Consider the following 10,934-nt stretch of genomic DNA (forward strand, 5'->3'; position numbering starts at 1 on the left):
TTTGGCGTGCGTAGATGCTTACGCGGATTAGTAAAAGGACCCCTGAGTCAAAACAAATCCTATCCTGTTATGAAAGACATGAAATGTTGTTCTTTATCCAAGGTCAAGATCAAGTAAGTTAGTGAGAAAGTGTAGAACAGAGGAAAAAAAAATCCCTGCCTATCTAAAGGTGAGTAAAATAATTTCTGCAAGAGTAGCAACATGGAGAGTAATTTTATAACAGCTTCCCTAGGTTGTGAGATCAAGCTGATGCCTACGTTAAGCCTTTTTTAAAAAAAAAGATGCATTGACATATATCTGTCGTAATAAAATCATGCTATGAAAGCTTCAGAAATCATGGTTATAATCATGCCTGATGTACATGTAGGCTTACAGAACATAGGAAGATATGTATTTGATAAACACCTCATGTCGATTGTGATTCTGCTCATGCTCCAACCAAAACCCATCCCTGAACATACCAACAGCAAAGCCATGTGCAAGTGCACACATTCTTGTTACCAATGCATTTGTACATGGGGACTAATTCCGTAAGCAGCATTTTACATGTGTTTGTAAACATATATATATATGCAAAAAATCTTTAATATAGCTACATTTCACATTTTGCTGTTGTTTGACAAGGTTAAAAATCTAAATGGTTTACAATGTCAGATCATTAAGGGAACATTTAAGGCAATGGTGTAGCTAGGCCTGAATGGGACCTAGGCCAAAAAGTTGATGGGCCTCCTATAACACCAAGGTAGTGGGAATTGGTGGGAAGGTGGAAACCCCTTCAGAGCTCTAGTAAATAAACCCTGCAACCCCTCCAAAGGGACACCACCTTGTAGTGGTGGAGGGGCTTCTGTGTTTCAATGACTTAGAGGGCCATGCTGAAGGGTTACCTAAATCAGACAGGCCTCTGAGGAGAAACCAGACAAAGTGTGTCCCAACTAGGGAGAGTGGAAAGATGGCGACCTGAAGCTTGTACGCTTAACGGCCCAGCTGACCTCTGAAGTTCTGTCTTTGTTTACTTAAAATTTCCTCTCTGCAATTGTAGTTACCTTAACTAAGAGGAAGGGGACAATCGGAGGTCAGCCGCCGATGGCCAACGTTTTGTCCCCTGTGCAGCAAGTGTGGGACCACTGCATGATGAGCTGCCCACAGATGACTGGGTTGGTGAGTCCTTTGATTAGCGCCGGCAAAGGAGCGTTGATGCTCTTGAACCTGGAAACAACTTCATCGCTCCCGAATCATTTAACCACCATGTCCAAAGGAGTGGAGGAGTGAGTTAGGAGTGTATGCTGAAACAGAAGTCATTTACAGCTGAACTCATGTCGGCGGTGCCACTCCTAAATCCGCAAGAGCTATCAGCTTGGAGTTTTTGGCTCCCGTGGAGGTTACATTGAATATCATCTGGAAGGCGCTCCAGGACCTAATGGTGGTAGTAAATAAGTTTGCTTCCGATATAATCTTATTAGTGAGCCACATGGATAATCTAATCAAATCCTTTGAGAATGAAAAATTGATACGGCAAATGAAATTCTACAGGAGTAGCAAATGGTTAAGATTTTGAAGATGATAATAGACCAGAAAAATTTGAACAAAATGAATATTATTACAGATGATTAATATCGAGATCGTTGTTTTCCCAGAGTTCCGGGTATGACTCCTAAAGTTTTTTCCTCTGAAATGATTCCTCTTAGTATATTTATTCAAAAGGAGTGAAGCCTGTGAAACTGGGATTACTTTAATCAGTGGTTATCAATAGAAATCAAACAAAATAAAACATGGAAAAGAAAATAAGATGATACCTTTTTATTGGACATAACTCAATACATTTCTCGATTAGCTTTTGAAGGTTGCCCTTCTTCATCAGATCGGAAATAAGCAAATGTGCTAGCTGACAGTGTATATAAGTGAAAACATTCAAGCATTACTATGACAGTCTGACAGGGTGGGAGGATGGAGGTGGGTAGGAGGTATGCATGGGGACATCAAAGCATATCATTGATATTCTAACAGGATGGGTGTGGATAGGTGAGGGGTGGGGTGATCAACAGAGACATACAGCTTTATGTGTGCTTAGGTATGAAAAGGTCGACGCATGCATTAATGTATAAGTATTGGCTCTCATATATTAATATACATCCTCATGTTTCTTATTTCTTTAATTGTTTGCTTGTTGGAAAAACTAATAAAAATATTAAGACAAAAAAAAACCAGTGGATACTGTGAGTAATACAGTGGATTTATTTGTATTTATTTGTATTTTTTTTTTTTTTTTTGCTTTTAGACAGCATAATTGGGCAGAAATGTAGAAATGGGATATAATCATGACTAAGAGGATCATGGAGAAAGAAGTTATGATCAACTGGGACATCTACATTCTGACAGATAAAAAGTTGAATGTCAGGAAACTAGACCTAGAGGTGAAAGAGAAAAACACCAGAACAGCATTGATTATAGAGGTGTCAGTCCCAAGTAATTACTCGGTAAATCGTGTAGAGAGAAGAAAGGTCAAGTATCCAGAACAGGACTATCCAGATGGATAGGAGGTGGTATGTGTAGTGGGGGTGCAAGATTCCCTGGGCCCCGGCTTCCAAGGGAGGGGGGCATAGGCGGTCGGTGGCCCAACTGTTTGGGGAGGCTAAAGGGGCGGGGTTAGGGGTGGAGCCAGGGGTGGAGCTTAAATCCATAATTGTCTGATAACACAGAAAAAATAAATAAATAAAAATAAAAGTCACAATTAATACCTTTTATTAAATTTAGATATTAGATATGTATCATATGTCAAAGAATAAAGTGGTTGCTCAAAGCATATACTAACCACAATCGCTCAACTGTAAAACACTATGCACAAATTTGTGCAAAAACACACTCAGAACCTTACTGTACCATAACACTAGGCAGACCCTAATACACCAATATACCACCCATATGGAAAATGCAGACCGTCAACAATATGAAACAAGGGATCATAATATCACAATTCTCATGTAGAGCTACAAAACACCCTTTTAGGGTGGATAGTGTTCACAATGAGCTCCTTTTATTAACGACTATATGTAGATCCTTCAAGAGGTAGTGTGTCGTGATTTAGGCTCTAAAACCCTTTCTGATGTTTTGGTGCCACCTCAGTAAGGTCAATACACAATCTCTCCACTGCAAAACACTATACACAAACTTGTGCAAAAACACACTCATAACCTTAGCAAACCATAACAGCACTAATTCCAAGGACAGGACGAGCTACAACCTTATGCGTGGAAAGGCAGCACTGTAATTACACTGGGCTCTAAAACCTAGTGAAACAAAAAAAAAAAACCCGAAAAAGGGCTGTAAATATTACACACTAGTAGAATACTGCACCTTGATTACACATGAAAAACACACGACACAACAGATATGAAGGCAAAACTGGAAAGTTACCTCAAGAAGTCAGACTCAGCATGCAGCAATACTAGAAAAATTGAAACTTACATGCAAAATATCACAGATGCACATTTCCAAAAGCTGACATATTCCAGTTAATAAATTCTGAATAAAATACTTTTTTTTTACCTTTGTTGTCTGATCATTTAGTTTTTCTATTCACTTTGGTCCCAGTGTCTTCTTTCCATTTGATAATTTTCTCTCACCATGTCCATCATCCTCCTGTGTCCTTATGCGTCCTTGTGTGTCTTTATGCGTCCTGTCTACCATCTGTAGTCCTGTCCCTATCCTTTCTCCAGTTTCAGCATCTGCACTCTCTGAACAGCTTCCCGCTTAGGAGGGACGCTGTCCAGAGAAGGCTTCCGGGGCAGGCTGAAAGCAGCGGCACTTACATCATTGCTGCTGCTGCTGCTACGGGAACAGGAAGCCTCGTTGAAAGACTATGTGACAAGAGCGGAGGGGGAGAGCTGCACCGTACTAGTCGGGGGGGGGGGTAAAGATCGGGACCGTCGCGCACTAGTCAGGGGGGAGAGGGAGATGTTCACGAGCTGCACCCGCCCCGCCCTTGCTGCACTTCTGGCTGGGGAGGCTTAGCCTCCCCAAGCCTCTTATACCGGGCGCCTATGGAGGGGGGTTAACAGCTAAGTGAAGCACCATCAACATAATAAAAATGAGGGCACCAAATGACAGAACATCTGGATAGTTCACAATGGGCCTGGTATTCAGCTGGCAATGGGCAGTGCTTTTGCTCTCTGCCTCTGGCGTTCAACCCGAATATTCAATGTTGGGTAGTTTACGGTGACTGGCATTGAATATGTGATTATTTTTCACAGCTAAACGTTAACTGGTTATGCTGATATTTGGCAATAAGGGGAGCCCTTTTACTAAAGGGTTGCCGCGTAGCAACCCAGAACTACTGCCAGATCAACTTAGCTGCCTCGAGTGCTCTGTTGCAACCCTACCTTGTTCTTCTGGTGGCGACCATATTGGAAGGATCATCTGAGCATAGGGTTACCATATGGCTCCAGAAAAAGGAGGACGGATTGAGCCAGCCGGGTTTTACTTCCACTGCTTTCCATTGAAAGCAATGGAAGTAAAACCCGGCTGGCTCAATTATTTCCATTGAAAGCAATGGAAGTAAAACCCGGCTGGCTCAATCCGTCCTCCTTTTTCTGGAGCCATATGGTAACCCTATCTGAGCAGCAACCATCTTGGGAAGATCATCTGAGGGGCAGCCATCTTGGAAGGATCGTTTGAGGAGCAGCCATCTTAGGTAGCTCACTAGGAGGCAGCCATCTTGAGTATCTTTTGGGCATGCCCTATGGGACCTCTTGCCTCACAGCTGAGACCAGAATCCTCTGATTGGAGGCCTATTTAAGAGCTGGCCTGAGCCACCATCTTTGCTTCGGCTTCTATTGATTTAGAGGTTTGGTGCTCGTATCGTGTGCTTCACTACTACTCATCTGCTTTACCTGCTTTGACCTTTGAACCGTTCCTGACTACCCGCTTTGTTGCTGCCTGCCTTGATCTTTGGACCGGACCTGAGTACCCGCTGTGTTGCTGCCTGCCTTGACCCTTGGACCGTACCTAATTTCCCACTGTAGAGCTGCCTGCCTTGATCTCTGAACTGTACCTGACTACCCGCCAAGTTACGCCCACTCTTACCACTAGCCAGGTCAGTGACTGCCCAACCCCGTTGGTGGCCACCTGCACCTGGGAGCTCAACTCCTGGGGAACGGTGGTCGCTTCCCAGGTGAAGCTAGGGGTTGTCCGGCTGCCTGACCAAGTGCGGCGCTGCTCTTCATCCACCGTGCTCAGTCATGGCACAAGGGCTCACTACCCAGTCTTAACATGCTCACCATTTCCGGTGCTATAGAATATAATTCTGTAATTTGTAGTACAGCGTAACATGGCACTAATCAGGTAGCACCACATGCTGCCCGGTTACCACCAGGTTACTGCGAGAGCCCTTACCGCCATCTCAATGGGTGGCAGTAAGTGCTGCCCTCCTGCATGACCACACGATAAGACTAATCTTACTGCATTGCCATGTCTTTTTTATGGGCTTTTTACCTGCTGTGGTTAAAAAGTCCCTGGCGCATGACAAAAAATGGCCCCTGCTGCTACCACAGGGCCCTTTTTACCACAGCTTGGTAAAAGGACCCCTAACTGATTAAATTTTTAGTAGTTAAAGATAGGCATGCTATTTATATGGACTGTTTTAACTGCTAAAAATAGCCAATTTAGCACTGAATATCTATGTTGGCTGTATTTGGCTGGTTAAATAGCTTTGAATATCTGAATGATTCTTAGGAAAGTAAGATTCAATTAAAGGTTTTATAGCAGAATCAGCAGTCCTTCACAAGAACATATGACATACCTGTATTCAAATCTAGGTAGTCTGTGCAGTTTCTTATGAGAGCAAGGGATTTTTATATGATTTGTTATTAATTATTTTTCCATTTGACTTAAACTTTCTTGGAATCCAGGCTGTTATACAGTATCCATATTTTAGCATGCCAAGGTAGTTTGTATGCAATTATTTTATTACGGAGATCATGTGATGCTATAGAAGGGAGACGACACTGATTCTTGGCTCTCCTGTTCTACCACCACTCAGACCTCCATAATTTGATAACCTGTGCATCTGTCCGACAATTACCATAACTGATCCATGTTGGAACCAGCAATGCCATATTTTGCAGTTCTATTCTTCCACCATGGTAGCAAAACCAGTGAGAAAAGGACAAGAAAGGTCCCGCCTGCAAGAAGACAAAATGGCGCCATTGATGAACACAGCGGGATACACAGCCAGCTCGCTATGGGTGTCGGAACTGGCGGCAGAAGTGGCCACCCTGATAGAACCCTTATTGGAAAAGATAATGGCACCATTGAAAGAGCAAATCACTCAAATGCATACAGCAGTGACAGAGTTTGGAAATGACATGCAACAGTATCAACAATGCTCTGGGTATTTGGAGGACCACATACAGGAAATAGAGAACACTAATACCCAACTATGGAAAGTGCTCACAGAATGCCAAGAAAAGCTGGAAGATTTGGAAAATCTCTCCAGAAGGAGCAATCTTCATATATTGGGCATTCTGGAAACAATAGCAGACATGGAACTGCTGGGATTCCTGGAGATGCTTTTCACTAAAGAATTGGGTCTTTTGCCACACTTGCGCCCAGATAAATTGGAACAGGTGCATAGGTTATGCCAATGCAAGATGGAAGCCACGAGGCCCTGAGTGGTGATGTTGAAAATACTGAACTATGTCCATAAAGCTGCTATTCTTAGGCCCTCCGTGGGGGGGAAGACATTGCTGTATAAAAACAAAAAAAAATGTGTTTTCAAGACTACTAGGCAGGAGTGGCAATTAAACAAAAAGCCTTTTCAACAATTTGCACTAACTTATTCTCAGACAACATACGATTCATGCTACTTTACCGAGTTCCCTTGAGAATCACTCACCAGGGACAAAATCATTTCTTTGAAACACCAGAGGCAGCAGCCACCTTTGCCAGCAACTTGCGACCCTAGAGTCCTTTGTGAGAAAGAAGCGGTGCTGAGGGCTAACTGTGATACCTTGAGAGATGACAGGGTCAAGTGGCTTGAGTGTTGTGACCTGATGGATGGAGACTTTGGTTGCAACATGGTTTGCTGTTGAGGCTGCTACACCAGCTAAGTGAGTTGAAATGGTTATTGGTGGTTTGAAGGGTTAAGCTGGGAGGAAAATGGGGAGTTACAGGCTGATTACTAGACCAAGAGGACAATTGGAGCCCACTGTGGAATTAGACCACCAGGACATGCTTAGAGACGATATCTGCATTTTGACTATAACATAATGGTTTTTAAATATACTGCTAGATAGGTTGTTAATAATAAGGGTGGACGACTTTCCTATGAGGAAAGGCTAAAATGGTTGGGGCTCTTCAGCTTGGAGAAAAGGCGGCAGAGGGGAGATATGATAGAGGTCTATAAAATAATGAGTGGAGTTGAACGGATAGATGTGAAGCGTCTGTTCACGCTTTCCAAAAATAATAGGACTAGGGGGCATGCAATGAAGCTAAAATGTAGTAAATTTAAAACAAATCGGAGAAAATATTTCTTCCATGAAAGTGTAATTAAACTCTGGAATTCATTGCCACAGAATGTAGTAAAGGCGGTTAGCTTAGCAGAGTTTAAAAAAGGTTTGGACGGCTTCCTGAAGGAAAAGTACATAAGTACATAAGTAATGCCACACTGGGAAAAGATCAAGGGTCCATCAAGCCCAGCATCCTGTCTGACAGCAGCCAATCCAGGCCAAGGGCACCTGGCAAGCTTCCCAAACGTACAAACATTCTATACATGTTATTCCTGGAATTGTGAATTTTTCCCAAGTCCATTTAGTAGTGGTTTATGGACTTGTCCTTTAGGAAACCATCTAACCCCTTTTTAAACTCTACCAAGCTAACCGCCTTCACCATGTTCTCCGGCAACGAATTCCAGAGTTTAATTATGTGTTGGGTGAAGAAACTTTTTCTCCAATTTGTTTTAAATTTACTACACTGTAGTTTCATTGCATGCCCCCTAGTCCTAGTATTTTTGGAAAGTGTGAACTGAACAACATAAAATACAATAAATAACTCAACACCAATACAGACCCAATGGAGCCACTTTAACAACTGAACAAGTTGAAGTGTTTTAATCTGTCCTCACTGTTCCCAAATGTCTGTGTTGCTATACACATTTGTACTTTACCAGTGTCTGTGGCTCAAGCCGACCATTCATTCAGCACTTTGAAAATGGTAAAACTCATGCATCAGTCAACAATGGGGCAGCAGAGACTCAGCAGTTTAGGATTGCTTGCTTTTGAGGCTCAGTTAGGAATATCAACCATGATACTGTCATAGAAACATTTGCCAACAGAAAAGCTCACAAAGCATACCTCCACTAGACAACAACGACAACCAGTCTTCATATAAGTATGCAAGTAACCTGTCAAGTACTTTATATAATTATTACCATTTAATTTAATAATTTAAATTTAATTATTTCAATTAAATTGAATTAGTAATTTAAATAATTTCAATTAAATCATTACAGTTATTTAAATGTAATTATTACAATTTAATTGAATAATTATTGAATTATAAATATTATCAAAACTACTTTCAGCTGTGACTGATGGTGTGGTAGGGAGGGGGGCCCTTAAGATCGCTTGTCTTGGGCTCAGCTTTGTCTCTCGGCAGCCCTGATCTAGAAAGGCAGTCTGAGACCAAGAAATGTGGCAGAAGGATACAGAAATATTTCCTATAGTTTTGGGTGCCAAAGGCCTGATTAAAAAGAATTTCCATGCAGTGGCGTTCCGAGGGGCGCTGACACCTGGGGCGGATAGCCGATGCGCCCTGCCCCCCGGGTGCAGCGCCCCCGTGCAGCGCGACCCCCCCCCCGGCGAAGGGACACTCCCCCACCCCGGCGAAAGAACCCCCCGGGTGCACTCCGCTGGGGGGGTGCCGCGCGCCGGTCAGCATCGTTGGTTTCCATGCTCCCTCTGCCCCAGAACAGGTTCCTGTTTTGGGGCAGAGGGAGCATGGAAACCAACGACACTGACTGGTGTGCGACACTCCCCCAGCAGCGTGCACCCGGGGCGGACGGCCCCTCCCCCCCTTGGTACGCCACTGTTTCCATGCACCATTGAATAAGGGAAGGGAAAGGGAAATGGGACTTGATATACTGCTTTTCTGAGGTTTTTGCAACTACATTCAAAGCGGTTTACATATATTCAGGTACTTATTTTGTACCAGGAGCAATGGAGGGTTAAGTGACTTGCCCAGAGTCACAAAGAGCTGCAGTGGGAATTGAACTCAGTTCCCCAGGATCAAAGTCTACTGCACTAACCACTAGGCTACTCCTGCCTCAACAGTTTATATTATCTTTCCACATGTTCACAGATCAACAAAAACAAGGAGTTCTTCTACTAAAGTGTGCTATGTTTTTTCACTTAGGGGTCCTTTTACTAAGCTGTGGTAAAAAGACTCCTGCAGTGGCGTCAGCACATGGGTTTGCCGTGTACTGAGGCCCCTTTTTACCGCAGCGGGTAAAGGGATTTTTAAAAAGAGAAATGGCTGTGCAGCAAGTTAAGTACTTGCCAAGCAGTCATTTCCTGGGGGAGTCCTTACTGCTTCCTATTTAGGAGGTGCTAAGGGCTACCATGCTAACCCAACGGTAGCCGGGCAGCATACAACACTGCCCATATACTGCCGGGTAAGCCCCCAGTGCTAAAAAATAAAATTATTTTTTGAGCACCGGAAATGGTATGCAGCACACACCGGCACCACCACACACACTGGGTTCTTGCGGTATCCTAGCAGTAGGGCTGTTTTGCCGCACACCATTGCCAAGGTAGCCCTACTGTGGTTTTGCAAAAGGGCCCCTTAATGCACCTTAAAAGCAAAAAATAAAAAGCACTAAGTCTGAAGGCTGTGAGGTAATTGTTGGAAGCATGCTCAGCATGTCCTCAGCAATTACCACGTAGAAAACTGCACTAGTACTACTACTACTTCTTGACATTTCTATAACGCTACTAGGGTTACGCAGCGCTGTACAATTTAACAAAAAAAAGGGGGCAGTCCTAGTTTGTCTAAATCTGGTTGAAATTAGAAGGCACTATGAGGATCTTTTACTAAGCAGCGGGGAAGGGGAAGGAAGGAAGATGCTGGCCCAAAGTGTAGAGATGCTAAGGATAGTCTTTCCCAAACATCGAAGAGTTCTACCTTAATTAGTGAGATTGAAGGCTAGCAAGTGAGGGTTTTCTTGCAGTGCATTCAGTGTATACAATTTGTTAAGGTGGAGAAGGTGATCTCCCTCTCTTCTCCACTTTCTGCCCCATCTTCCATCCATCATCTGCCCTCTCTCCCTTCCATCCACTATCTGCTCTGTCTCGATGCTGACATGCATTGGTCAATGTCTTGGCCCACACAGGTCCTGACTTAAAAATGAGCAGATTACCAAGCCAGGACACCAGATACTTTAAGCCTGCTCTGGCTGCAGTTATTTTCTATATAATATGTGTTTGGAGTATAGATATGGGTGTGAGTATGGAGATAAAATTAAGAAAATAATTAAAATTCAAACATGGTATGAGTCTACAATGAAGAAAATTAGGAGACAAAGGAATAATTATAGTAAAGTAAAAGCAAGGGAATCACCTGATGCTGTAAGGCAAGAAAGACAGACATCTGACTGACCTGCTCCGAGGCCCCAGCAGCATTTTGTTGATATCGGGCCTCAATCGAATATCAGAGATTGTTGGGGTCGAGAGAGTTCATGTGACTGATCAACAGGAGTAATGTTTGGCAGCCAGCGAGAACAAAGGAACAGCAGGGGGAAAACAATGGATGAAGGGCGCCAGCACCTCATCAGGTCTGCACTAATAAACATCCCTCCCATTGCACCTCACCGGGTCCACGCTAATAAACAAGCAAGGCAGAGGTGCAGTACTGCGGCTCTCTGCCAGCCACTACTGCTTCCTGTG

The sequence above is a fragment of the Microcaecilia unicolor genome, chromosome 1 (genome assembly GCF_901765095.1).
Source record: "Microcaecilia unicolor chromosome 1, aMicUni1.1, whole genome shotgun sequence".
Lineage (NCBI taxonomy): Eukaryota > Metazoa > Chordata > Amphibia > Gymnophiona > Siphonopidae > Microcaecilia > Microcaecilia unicolor.